This window comes from Ochotona princeps, chromosome 13 (genome assembly GCF_030435755.1).
Source record: "Ochotona princeps isolate mOchPri1 chromosome 13, mOchPri1.hap1, whole genome shotgun sequence".
In the NCBI taxonomy this organism is placed as follows: Eukaryota; Metazoa; Chordata; class Mammalia; order Lagomorpha; family Ochotonidae; genus Ochotona; species Ochotona princeps.
Window position 1 is genome coordinate 11,238,445 of NC_080844.1, and position 13,932 is coordinate 11,252,376.

Here is a 13,932-nt window from a genome sequence, read left to right on the forward strand (position 1 = left end):
GTCCAGTTCACGTGCTATAACTTTTCTTCTCCTATTTTCAAACTATTCATCTTTATATCTTACATTATTTTTCTTGTGGACAGCAAAATGTGGCGTCTCCTTTTGTATTTCTCTTTTTCACTCTGCTCCCTTGAAATTGCTGTTTGCAAGATCAGGTATATATTTGCTATTTCCCTATGTGTGCCCTAGGGATCCAATCTGATCTCACCTTTCTGTGGCATTTTAAAAAAGGTTAGTTATTTGAAAATTGAAGCTAAAGAAAGAGAAGGGGGTGGGATGAAGAGAGAGAGAGAGAGAAGCTTCCCCCCAGTGGTTCAGTCCCCAAGTGGCTAGAAGTGCCAGTGCTGGGTCAGGTTGAAGCCAGAAACAAGAAGCTCCCATCCAGACCTTTCCTGTGGGTGGCAACAGCTCAAACACTTGAGCATTGTCTGCTTGCTTTCGCAGCACATTATCAGAAAGCTAGACCAATGTGGAGTGGTCAGGACTCAAACCAGTGAACCTGTGCAATGCTGGAGTTGCATGTGATGGCTTAGGCTCCTATGCACAAAGCTTGTCCCTTCTCTGATTCCCTCACCTAGTCTGCATTGATCTAATACTTTTAGTATTCTATTTAAATTTCTTCATTAGGTTCTTAGCCATATCCGTTTATTTCTACTGTTTTTCATGGTTTCCTGGGCTACCCCCACATGCATTCTAACTTACACTGGGGTCTAAATTGAACACTGAAGGTCATATTTGAGTCTCACATTTCTTACGTTAGCACTTTTCACACTTCACACACTGTTATTTTGCCATTTCTCTACCTCCTTCTTTGGTGCTACAGATGTGATGTATTTTATTTCAATATGCATTGTATTCTCTAACTTAAAACATTTTTGTACATGATCAGAGTCCTTTACAAAATCAGAAATGAATAAAACTGTTTATTTACATTCTGATTTACCATTTCTGATTGTCTTTGTTTCTTCCTGTAGGCCAAGCTTTCCCCATGGTTTAATTTACCTGAAACTTGACAAACACCCTTTAGAAGTTTCAGTCTTGTGAGTTTGCTGTTTCTTAGCTAAAAGCTACTCTTGCTAATCTAAAAATAGTTTAAGGTCAGCGTAACTTTTTGAAAGATGTCAGTGGATACAGAATTCTATTTCTTATTTCACAACACTTGAAGTGTCTTTTGATTTCTGCTGCTTATGACACAGATCAGGACTTAAGTGTAATCATTTATACCAGACTGTGATGCTTAATTTTCAATTGGTTTGCTAGAATTTTCCCTTTGAGAGTGAAAATTAATATGGCCATACACAGAACGATATGTAAGTTGGGGTTTAAACAGATCTGTAGAAAGCTTGGGCTATTTTCTTTTGAGATTTATGTATTTTAATTTGAATGGCAGACTGAGAGAGAGAGAGAGAGAGAGAGAGAGAGAGAGAGAGAGAGAGAGAACAATGGCTTTCTTGATTGATTCATTTCCCAAATGGCCACAATGGCCAGTGCTAAGCCCATCTGAAACCAAGAACCAGTCTCTCACCTAGGTCCAGGGGCCCAAGGATTTGGGCCATCCTGCACTGCCTTCCCTGGTCAGAAGCAGGTGGCTGGATCACAAGTGGAATAGCCTGGAATTGAACCAGTGTATCATATTGGATACCAAAGCTGCAGGTGCAGGATTAGTCTGGTACACCATAGAATTGGCCCACTGGGTTATTTTCTAAGACTAATTAGTTTGGCAAATTCAACCTTCAAACACTGCCTCCTCAGTAGGTCTTGTCAGGGCTCAGCTTAGCTTTTTTAGCTATGGCCTCAGTAGATATTACTTAAGGATGTATATATATATTTTTTGCTGTGTGGCTCTCCTGATCTCACCAATGCATGGCTGAAATACTGATACTGTCTTTACTGTGCTCTCTCTTTCATGTTGTCACAGCCACATTGTTTTTCCTGCTTAGCTCAACCTCTGGACAAGGAGTGACTAGGAAGTGACAAGTTCCTTAAGTGGTGTGTATTTTTTAATACTAGAAAATAAATCTTTCACACAGTGGTGTGACTGGAGACTCGGGACCATTCAGCTGCTCTAATCATACGAAGTGTCTTCTGAGTATTGTACAGGCATAGGAAAGTATTCACAGACCACGAGCCAGGGATTTAGCTTGGGAGCTTCTGCTTGTTCTGGGCTGAATTCCTATGCTTTTGCATAACACAAAATCTCATAGTTTTGTCTGATTTTCGTGTTTTGTTTTACTGTGTAGGTTCTTTCTTTTAGCAATTGGAAACAGTAGTCATACTATTTCAATAAAAATTTAAAAATTACTCTATTTGTGTTAATATGCATTCTCCAGGAACAGAACCAATAGAGGACAAAGACAGGGAGAGGTGAAGGGAGAGAAAAAGAAGATGGAGAGAAAGAGACAGGGGCTGAACTGATTGATGAGATAGAGGGACAGAGACACTGAGGCTGAATATTCAGGAACCAGTTCATTGCTGATGCTAATCTTGACACAGAGATCTCCTGCGTTGTCTTCCTGCTATAGGTTCTGTATTGCAGCTTTGAGACTGGATTCCTACAGAAATCCTGAGTTTTGGCTCCTATAGCCTTCAACTAGCTGGGTGAGGACCATGAACATCATGGAGGCTGATTTATTTTAACTCTTCTGCTGCAAATACTGGCCATATCTAAAGGTTGCCTACACACCAAGATGCTAGACAGAAGTATGAAAGAACAACTCAGCACTCTAGACTAGCCAAGCAGATGCTTAAGTTGAACTCAACACCCAGTGTTTCTACTTAGCCTACTATATGTGAGCCTCAATTGTCTATAATTTGTTTCATTGTTGCTCAATTTATAGAATTGTAACCTATTTCTTCTTTCTCACTGTTTTTCAGAGAATGTGGTTATCCAACTTATTTATCTAAAATATTTTTTTCTTCTGGATTGAATCTAATATTTGTAAGTACTAGATAAAATAATTGAAAGGATATTAATGTAGCTCATCACCTGGTCCTCAGAACATGCTTAACATCTTGTATTATCATTATAAATACATAAATGATGTTTTTCTCACAATTGGGTTTGGTGAGCATTTTTAAAATGTGTTTATCAGATATAGGGAAATAAAACATTCATGTTTGAACATGCTTACATATAATTATAAAGGAGTCTGAGAAAATTCCAAATTACATTGCAATTAATTATTATTTTCATATTTACATTGGAGTGTTATGTTGCATTCTTGAAGATTTTGTAGTAGATAGTTATATAGTTAGGGTGAGGACTATTTTGTGTCACCTATGGTTTTTCACTTTGTGAGTGGCTGTTGGTTTTTTTTTTTTTTTTTACATGTATGATTAGCAGAAAGCTTAAAGAGAGCAACCAAATTCTCAGCATGAAGAACTGGGTAGTTTATCAGCCATTGAAGTTATTGAAATTTTTGCACTGTTATGATTTTATATATTTTTCACATGGTATATTTTTTCTCATGGTAGAGAAACATCTTTTTGTAAATCAAATAAGTCTTATTCAAAACTGTTATCAGTATTAAATCATGTCTTTTTCACTTTTTGTATTTTATATGTGATTATTTGGGATTCTGTTAGCTTACATTACTTGCAGGATTGTTTAGGTTTTTCTTTTGTTTTATAGGCCATACAATATCAAAAAGAATGCCTAGCAAAACTTCGTAGCAAGTCTCCGGACTTTTCTTACAGTACCTCATTAGATGCACCCTGTACATTTTGACATGTCGCTTTCTTACAGTCATTAGTCTGGCAATAATGAACACATGACATTTGCATTCTTTAATCCAAGAGTTGTGGGAACAATTCCTCATTTTCAAGGGCCTGAGAATCTTTGTTTTGCTTGTTTTCATATCCTACTGTCAACTCAGTACAGAGTCCGTCGTTTCGTATTTGTATATTTAATGGAGTTTGAACAGCAGAAAGGAATTGTATAAAAGCAAGAACAATGTTGGACAAAGATCAGATTTTCCTGTAAGGATCCTTCCTTATTCTTCTCATCTTGGTTTCAAAACATAAAGTCGGCTGAGAAGATTATGGAGGAATAACTAGGCATGATTCAGGCTGGTCTGTACAGAGAGAAGGGATGGAGCAGAAACTCCTTTAACTGAAAGAGATCATTGGAACGCCAGAAAATTTGAAAGAGAGGTCCTAAGATCCCTCAAACTCAGGGGGTTGCTAAAGCAGAAGATGGAAAGGCCTGCAGAAAGGAATAGTGTGTTTCCTGGCTTAACTGATAAGGACTGGGAGATTTGAGACTTCTTGGCTGTGAGGCTCATCGACCCACAAGGACAGTGAAATCTTCCTAAGTAGTCAAGGCAGGGAAGGTCCTAGTACACCATGCCCTGGTACCCAAGAGCCCCACTGGTGTGAGATGATGGATATTTCATCCACCATGCCAACTGGGTCTAGGGATCTCAGCTAGCAATGAATGAAAGCTTTTGGTAAGCTTGGAACAAGGTACTGAAATGTAAAATGAAATCCTACAAACTTATTCCTCTGTATTCCTTTTCAGCGTTGTTAATATTTATGTTATGGGTCAAAGTGTTGTTGCTGTTTTTAAAATTCATTTGTTTTCATTGGAAAAGCAAATATACAGAGAGAAGGAGAGACAGAAAGAGGATCCTTCACCAGCTGGTTCATTCTGCAAGTTGCCGCCATGGCCAGAGCTGAGCCAATCCGAAGACAGAAGTCAGGAGCTTCTTCCAGAGCTCCCATGTGGGTACAGGTTCTCAAGGCTTTGGGTCATCCTCCACTGCTTTCCCAGGGCACACGCAGGAATCTGGAAGAGAAATGGAGCAGCCATGGCATGACATGTACAAGGCGAGGTTTTAGCCACTGAGGCAGCCAGGCCCTCAACTGCATTTTTCCTTGCCTTTTGTCGTTATGCTGTTCAACGAGTAAAAGACTGATCACATCATCTTCATTGTGGATGTTGTAGCTTATTACATTTACTATGAAAAAATATCTTGCAGCTAATGTTGTGGAGGAGAGGGATCAGCCATCATTTGCGACAACTGCTTCTTGCATCAGTGTCAGTTCAAGTCCCCGATGCTCTGCCTCTGATCCAGCTTCCTCTTAACATGTCTCAGAAAGCAGCAGCCGATGACCCTAGTACCTCTAGGACCTTGTCGCTCACATGAGAGGCCCCATAGAGCTGCAGACTTCAGATCTGGCCACGTCCAAGCCCAGCTTTGTGATCACTGGGGGAGTAAATCAGTAGATGGAAGGTCTTTTCCTCTCTTTGCCTTTCCCTTTCTGTCACTCGGCCTTTCAAATAAATTGTTTAAAAATCACTGCTTTAGTGTCTTAGGTTTTACTTTATTCTTTTCTGTCCCTGCATCTGTTTTGGTGGTCAGCATGTCTGCACAGTTAGCTTTTTTTTTAAAAGTAATTCATTACTTAAGCATGTTCTCTATACAATATGCAATAAATATTTCAATATAAAAGTAGCCTTCATCCTGGAAGACTTTGCTCATCTGCACTGCTGATCTTAACTGCTAATGTGTTTGTAAAATTTTCTTTATTTCAGTAATTTGTAGTCTCAAATATTCAGACCAGAGTTGGCCAAGCACCTGTTTTTAACACGAGCTAAGGATGTCTTTACATTTTGAAAGAGTTATATCTTCTTTCCTCCCGTCACAAATGATGATGATGATGATGATGATGATAATGTGTGACAGAGACTATATGTAGCACAGAGCACTTAAAGTGTCTGCCATCTCATCCTTCACACATGAAGAAGCCTGCTGGCTCCGGCTCTACTGTATTTTTTTTTTTTTTTTGGAAACTTAGCTGATTTGGCATACTTTTTACTGTTTAACATTTTAACATGTTTACTATTGGCGTAATAATTGTTATTTTAAACAAAATTTGCTTTATAAACACCATTTCCCAATAAGCATACTATTGAAAGTAGTGAGATTGACATTTTAAAATCTGATTATTATTATTACTTTTTTTTTACTTGGTTTTAAAACACTTTGAGCCCATGGTGTTCTTGCTACACTCCTCTCTGTGTCTATCCCATTGCTAGGTGTGTGCGTCTCGAATGTGGAGAGTTGGGGTTCCATGGCTGGAAGAAGCTAAAATATCAAGGAGTCCAATATCTAGGATACTGCCCTGCAGCCACAACCCTGTGATGTTGCCGGCTGTCTGTCTTGCCCGGGATTCCGGGGTTGCCTTATGAGACATCCATTCTTCCCCAGCTTGCAGAGTATCCCCAGGGGATAGAGTGCCCGTTAATCTCCATGGTAATCTGATTGGCAGCACACGCTGAGTAGCTTCCTTCATTCTGTTCTCCTCATCCCCCTCTCCCTGCCAGTTGGTATTAGAAGCTAACTCACAGTTAGTCCATGTGTCATTGCCTAAAATAGTCTTTGGAATGCATATTTTCTAATTTTTTCTGCTTCCTTGAATTTTACATAGCTCCTTAATTTCATACATAATGCATTGCTGGAAATGTGTATGAATTAAGTGTGCTAATTTAAAAGATAGGCTTATATTTTATACATTCTCAGAGTCAAATATATGATTTAAAAACTCTCATGACATTAATGTTTAATTACACATTTCAAAGATACATTTTAAACATTTGACAGTTAGTTTTGAAACCTTATTTTCCTTCACAAGTTCTCACATGAGTTGAACATGTCGATCCAATGATTAATTAAAGCTGAAGTCTAACGCCTTTAATATGCATCTTATCCCTCTTTTCAGTTCTTAATCAGGTCCAAATTAATTTAGGTTTTCAAATAATTAGGGAAAAAACTATTAGGCTGATACACAACAGTCCTGCTGCTGCTGGAATACAATTTGGCAAACAGGTGATTTCACCCTGAAATATTTCAGTGTCTGTTTATCAGAGGCAGAATGAAAACCAGAATTGACTTGAGACAATTATTTCACAGCTAAACTGTATGATTTCTTATTCTTAAGATTGCTATGCACAAACACTAATTATTATTAAAAAAAAAAACCCAACTGCTCGTCAATCAGCCTTTTTCTCGGCCTCCTTCAGACGCCCCTCGTAATTTTATGTTGCAGTAGCTTTCTTACAGTTTGGTGATTTTTTTTCTCTGCCTCCATTTGTAACTCTCTGTGATTCTGCCTATTCGAAGAATAAATAAATGAATAAATCCCTAAAATTTAATAGATAATTTTGGTATAATTTTTGCATCCACGATTCTGTTTACATAAGACACATTTTCCACCAATTTTGAAAATCCTTGTGTATGTGTATTTTAAATTTGTTTTGAATCAAAAGAAACTTTTCTTCCAACTCAATTTGCTACAAACTATTTGAAGTAACCTATCGTTTCGGTTGAGCAAACTGTGGTTCAGGGCTCTGTAACAGGACATTGTGCTTTGGCAGTGAACCGATGATCATGCTTTGTTACAATAGATTGATACTAATTCTAAGACCAGGGAACCAAACAAATGGGACAGCACACGCACAGTGTCAAAGATAGGAGTTCCACTCTCACCTTTGCTAGCTACGTGGTCTCAGTAATTTCACATGGTTGGCATCAATCTTCCTACCTTCGATGGGCATCCGACTAAGCAAAGTGGATCAATTGCAGTAATTCACCTTACAGACACAGTTAGTTGGGGTATGGATGAGCACCTGATCTGAAATACACCCATCAGAAACTTCCTCAAGGCACCCTTTCCTCTCTAGTGAGTAAGCATGGATACCTGACACATCACACTCATCAGTAACATGTCTGTTATGTGCGTGGATGTGATGGATAAACTAATGCTGTCAAGCAAAGAAGAGGGATCTATTCCATCCATGTTCCTTTTGCGAAGCCCAGCTCATCAGTGAAATTTCTGGTTTCTGTGTATCAACCATTCATTTTTTCATTTAAAATGGTTTGAGTTGGGTTTCTGCTGTTTCCAAACCAGAGTCCTTTTTAGTACTAGCAATCATGTTGTCAGGAGAAGAGCTGAGTGCAAGACTGAGCTTAGGTCTTGAGAAGCCACAAGCGTTTGTATGAAATGATAGTAACAGCACCAGCACATCCGACAAAAAATGAAAAACTTCCTGCCTCGGTGTCAGTAATATAAAAACAGGATAGAACAGAACATAGACTTTAGTTACCTACCACCTTTTTCCTCTCTATCCTCCATGGAAAGGAGCAGCAAAATGAGATCCCAGATACAAGAAACCCCGTGTCCTCCTCTGCCTTTGGGCCTCTATGGAAGAGCCTGTTGAGATGATTCTATCTGGGGAGTCAATGCAGTTTCACCCACATAAAGTCTAACACTGCTAAACCAAAAAATAAAAGCAGCCATTCCTGATCATTTCTTTTGCCTGAAATTGTAACATTTCCTTCTTGCTGAATAACTGTCTTTTATCATGGTGTCTGGAAAAGTGTGCATGACACATGACTCGAAATCTCTTTTTAAATGAGTAACCTTTTCCTCTCAAATAACAGTTCAAAAATAAGGAATAAGCCATGGCAAGGTTTTAAAACACCAACAGAAGTAAAAAAAAATTACACTCAACAAAAAATAAAAGAATGTTTCATGTTATTCAATTTCAACAATCTGTGAAAACACCGTGAGCGAGCCAAACCTCAATTGATCGGTTTAGTGTGTCTTTCTACTCCAAAGGAAAATGGTAATAAAAGAAACACCATTAAAGGCTCAGCGACTATATCACAATATATGATGGGACATAGATCCCTCTGTGCTCATAATATTCCACATGTATAAATAAAAGTTCTCGTCTATTTCCTAAAGCCATACTTGGCTATAAAATTGTATCTGTAATTTTATATTTCAAACCTGCATCTTGCTCTCATTTGTACTTTTGCCTTTCGCTTCCCCTGTAGTGAGGGTGATACTTGCATATCTGCAGTTTTAGCTTAGAGACAGTGAAGAGAGTTGGGTAAACTCACCTGAAAAGCCCCGGCACATCTCATCCTGTTCCTACGCACAGCCTTCTGTTGCACACATGTAACTTGTCCCGAGAAAAGTTCCTGTTTATTTTCTATGTTTGAGTTCCTTTGTGTCTTCATGCCATTTTATTACTCAAGCTCCATCAGCTAAAGCAAACAAACAAAAAATAGAATCCAAGTGCGCCAGAACAACAAGGAGCGATTGGTATCTTAGAAAAAGGTAGGTTTTTGCTAGTTAATGTAGAACATTATTACATCGCAGATGTAACAAATTTCTATAGATATCGAGATTCTAATCTGCTGACCTTTGGGAAAAAATTCTTGGGGTCTGTGGTCAGTAGACAGTTTTGTTCAAGTCATTTCTTATAGGATAATTTTAAAGCCACCTCTTGGTGTCTGAGAGAAGGTTTAAACACCATCCCATGAATACCAAACTCCTTGAATACTCCATTACTGTGTATGAAGCGACATAGCATTTGCATACAATCCATGTACATCTCTCCATACACATTAAATGATCTCCAGATGATTTATAATACATGTGCAATAAACATAAATATTTGTATTGTTTAGGAAACAATGTAAAGAACAAGAAATTCAGTAAATGTTTGGGACAGATGTGGTTTGGTTTTCTTATTTTCAGTCTGCATTTGGTTGAATCTCAAGATGTAGAACCAAGGATAGGAAAGGCTGACCATATATTGTTCCATTGCAAAGCAATTTGTGCCTCCAAGATTTGTGTCCTCACATTTCGTAAAGTAGTCAGAATGATGAGTAATCAGGGATTGGTTTCAAGTAGGAGTGGGAGAAGTCATGTGAAATAAAGTGGGAGAATTTTGGTAACTGTATTCTGAGTCCGTATCAATCCCAGAAAGCTTTCCGGAGGGAGCATTGGCACTGTCTTCTGGAAGTGTAACTCTAACGAGACAAGTGTCATCATGTGTCCCTCGGGAAGGCAGGAAGGAGTGAGACTCACACACATCATTAGACATCCGTGTGTTTTCAATCAGCCACTCCAAGCCTCACTTGCTATTGATGTTTGAATGCCCTGAGAGCAGTTCTTGTCTGCTAATAGAAGACAGGCATTGAGGTGAAAGTAGTAAAACACCTGCTCGTCCCTCTGCACCGCAAGGCTATGGCAGTTACTCGTAATGTTCCCAGAATCAAGATGTCATTCCCCATGTCTCCATCAGATAGGATTCTTTCTTGGCATGGAGTTTGCCATAACAACCCTTGAGAGTCATGTGGAATCATTTTAGAATTGATTTCATGTGGGCCCGATGGTCTGTAACACAGAAACTTAGAGAGGGAGAGTGGTGCTTTTATAGCTGAAACCCAGAGTATGCTATTTATCTGTTCCATGCTCCATCCTGGCCACCAGATGAGACTTGGTGCTGCTGACTTCTCCGGCTCTCCTCTCACACGACCATTCGCGCTCCCTGTCCAAATGGCTTCCTGAAATCTCTATGCGCCTCGCAGGGTAGTTGGTGTGCATCAAGGGAGAGTGCTTTTATTGTGTATGTCACACCGGCACATATTTCAGTATCTCTAACACTACCTTTTCTCAGATGGAAGTGAGTAAGTGCTGATGAAGCAGCCTGTAAAACTGCATATTCTGTTTCACTGTGGAAGAACAATCTCCTGCGACAGCTGAGACTATGCAGGGCACCTTATTGCTTTACTTCTGCCAGGTGGCTGTCAGGAAGGTCATTTGGGCTGCTCAAGCTTTCACTGGAAAGCAAGTTTATCTTATAAGCTACCAGGTCGTCAAGATCTTTCCTATGTCATAAATTCATCTTTGTGCTGCCAAACCAGGGATTTGTAGCTTTAGCCATTTTATAACAAGCCAAACCAGAAAATAATTGCTAAATCATATAAAACTGGGAAGGTGGCAGGATGTGATTAAATATATATATATATATATATACATATATACACACACCTTCAGTTAGATTTTGAAGCATGATATAAATTTATAGATATGAGTTCACTGAAGATTCATTGAAAGTATTTCTACTTGTAATGGAAAATGGTATTGAAAACCATTCACCAGATTAATAAATATATCCCATTACAAGTGGAAGAACTCCTGTAAACACTCAACTATTTAAGAAACCAATTTTTGCTTCTATTGTTGTCTACATACATTGTTAACAGATTTTTAGCTTAGAATGATGGTACGTCTTAGACTGGAAAACACAGCCATTTTTTGCCTTGCAGTTCTACTGGTGTTTTAAGATCAAACCTTTATATCAGGTTTATTAAGGAAACAATACGGAACTAATTATCTTACTCATCTTTTTGTAGAGCTTGAACCTTTTTACCCTAATTATGTCTAGATTGTCAAAATAAAAAAAAAAGAAAAAAGAAAACATGGACATTTTTTAACTGTAGGGAATATAAAAGGACTGTTTTAACAGTGCCCATGCCACACCCTTTGGTTTGGTTTCAGTTATTTCTAGGAGGGAATTCTATTTACTCACTCTGTCATTGGAGCTTAGTCACACAAAGACATATCTGGTGGACCTCAGAACTGATGGGAATAAATACATCAAATGGCAGCAAAACTCCATATTTAAAGAGATCATTGCTTCCTGCTGAATTACCAGGAAGCCCAATTTCTCCCAGTATTAAGCTCCTTCATTTTTCCTCTTTGGGAAAAGTGTGGTATGAATAGTTAGAATGGGTTTGCCATGCTTAGGCTTCCACTGAACCTCAGCTCCACCTAGCATGGGGACATTCTGTTCTATACCTTCCCAAGTATTGTTTTAGTGGCGACATTATGTTTTTGGTGGGGGTGGGAAATTTCTTATCCCAAGACGATTGAGTGCACGCAGAGCCCACAGGTATGGGATAAGGGGTGATAATGATGGGAGGTAGTAGGGAGTTTGAGTTAACAGAGAATGAAGAGCTGAAGACAAGAAGCCTTAGAGCCGATTGCCTCGAATTTTTTTGTTTGTTTGTTTTAAGATTTATTTATTTTTATTGGAAAGTCAGATATACAGAGAGGAGGAGAGAGAGTGGTTGCAATGGCCGAAGCTTCTTCCAGGTCTCCCACGTGGGTGCAGGCCCCCAAGGCTTTGGGCTATGCTTGACTGCTTTCCCAGGCCACAAGCAGGGAGCTGGATGGGAAGTGAGGCCGCTAGGAACAGACGCAGAACCCTTGTGGGATCCTGGCATGCAAGGTGAGGACTTTAGCCACTAGGCTACCGCGCCAGATCCAATTGCCTTAAATCTTAATTAATCAGTTCTTTGATCTCAAGTGTGACCTTTATGTTGAATGTTTTTCCTCTCAAGTAAATGAAGAGCATACACAATCATACTGGAAAGCTTACATGGGAAGGACTTAGTCCTATTGCTGGTACAAAGTAAGCTCTCAATGACATCTGTTTGACATACAGCCTCCCAGTGTACCACAGACATGATGGCACGTTCACATAGTCTGAAATAAATTGAGAATCGTTTCAGATTTGCCAATTGATACTTGTAAAGTACCACTAACATTCCCATATACCCGCAGTTTCCTTTGTTATTAACTTCTTACATTCATAAGATAGGTTTGTCACAATTCAAAAGCTTTACCAAGCTTCTCTTTTAACATCTCATGTTAGTATGAAATTAAAATCGTTTTTCATCTGTTGACCATGTAGATTTGATCAACATTTTTAACATTGATGGTCCAAATGTCGCCTTTGTTAATTTTGCTCATGAATTTTGATTGCAAGTCTTATAGCAAGTGAAAATTTATACTCTTCCTTGGGTTGACCTTTAAATATCTGAAGGCAGCTAGCCTTGCCTCACAAGTTTTCCTCTTTCCTGGGTAAACTGACCCAGCTCTGTGGAAAGACAAAGGTCAGTGCTTGAAGGCATCTTGCCCTCTCCCTTCTCTCCTTCCACATACAGATGTTTGAGAAAGTTCATGGAAGTTGAAATGAAAACATAAGTTTATTTTACTGCAGACATGTTTTTGAAATCTGTGCATACAGGCTGTATTCAAACCTCACGGAAATGTGTACTGTCAAAAAACAAGCCTTGGGTTTCAATATTTCTTCACATCAAAGTAATTTATCTTTTAATTCTATTTTCTACAAACTTATTGAAGCACTCAAATGTACTGGACTTTATCAGTAACTTTCTTATGCGTGCTACCCAGAATATTCCCTAAGTTCTTAGAAATACAAAATGCAATTGAACTTCCACTCTACTCATGTGTCCTAAGAGCATATTGATTTGGTGTTTAGGACCGTAATACATTGATGGTGTGAAGTGAGTTTTTTATTTATTTATTATTTTTACTTCATTAATTACGTTGTATTATGTGACACAGTTACATAGGTACTTGGGTTCTCCCTACCCCTCCCCAAACCCTCCCACCATGGAGGATTCCTCCACCTTGTTGCATAACCACAGCTCAAGTTCAGTTGAGATTCCCCCATTGCAAGCGTATACCAAACCTAGAGTCCAGCATCTTATTGTCCAGTCAAGTTCAACGGCTTCTTAGGTATACCCTCTCTGGTCTGAAGACAGAGCCAGCAGAGTATCATCCCAGTCAATTGAAAGCTCCAACATACCATCAGCAAAAATTTACATCATTATGGAATTAATTGACATAGTAATGAGTAACCAATATGTTAAAAGTTAATGCGAGTTCCCAGCCACCTTCTGTGACCACCTCACCTACACTTCAATTTTAGTTTATACACAACATATAACATTCATAACATAACATGTTATACATAGCATCATATCATCTTAAATTAAGGCAAACATGTGGTATTTAACCTTTTGGGATTGGCTCATTTCCCTTAGCATTATGGTTTCCAGTTTGGCCCATTTGGCCACAAAGAACTGCATTTTGTTTTTTTTAATAGCTGAGTAGTGTTCCATGAAGTGAGTTTTAAACCACTTAAAAGTCCAATTTAGTACGTTTTTGCATAGCTTGCTTTCACGTCATTAATTTCCTGAACTTTCATACTAAATTTATATCCACCCTGATTAAATTGTATCTATGAACTTCACTTGA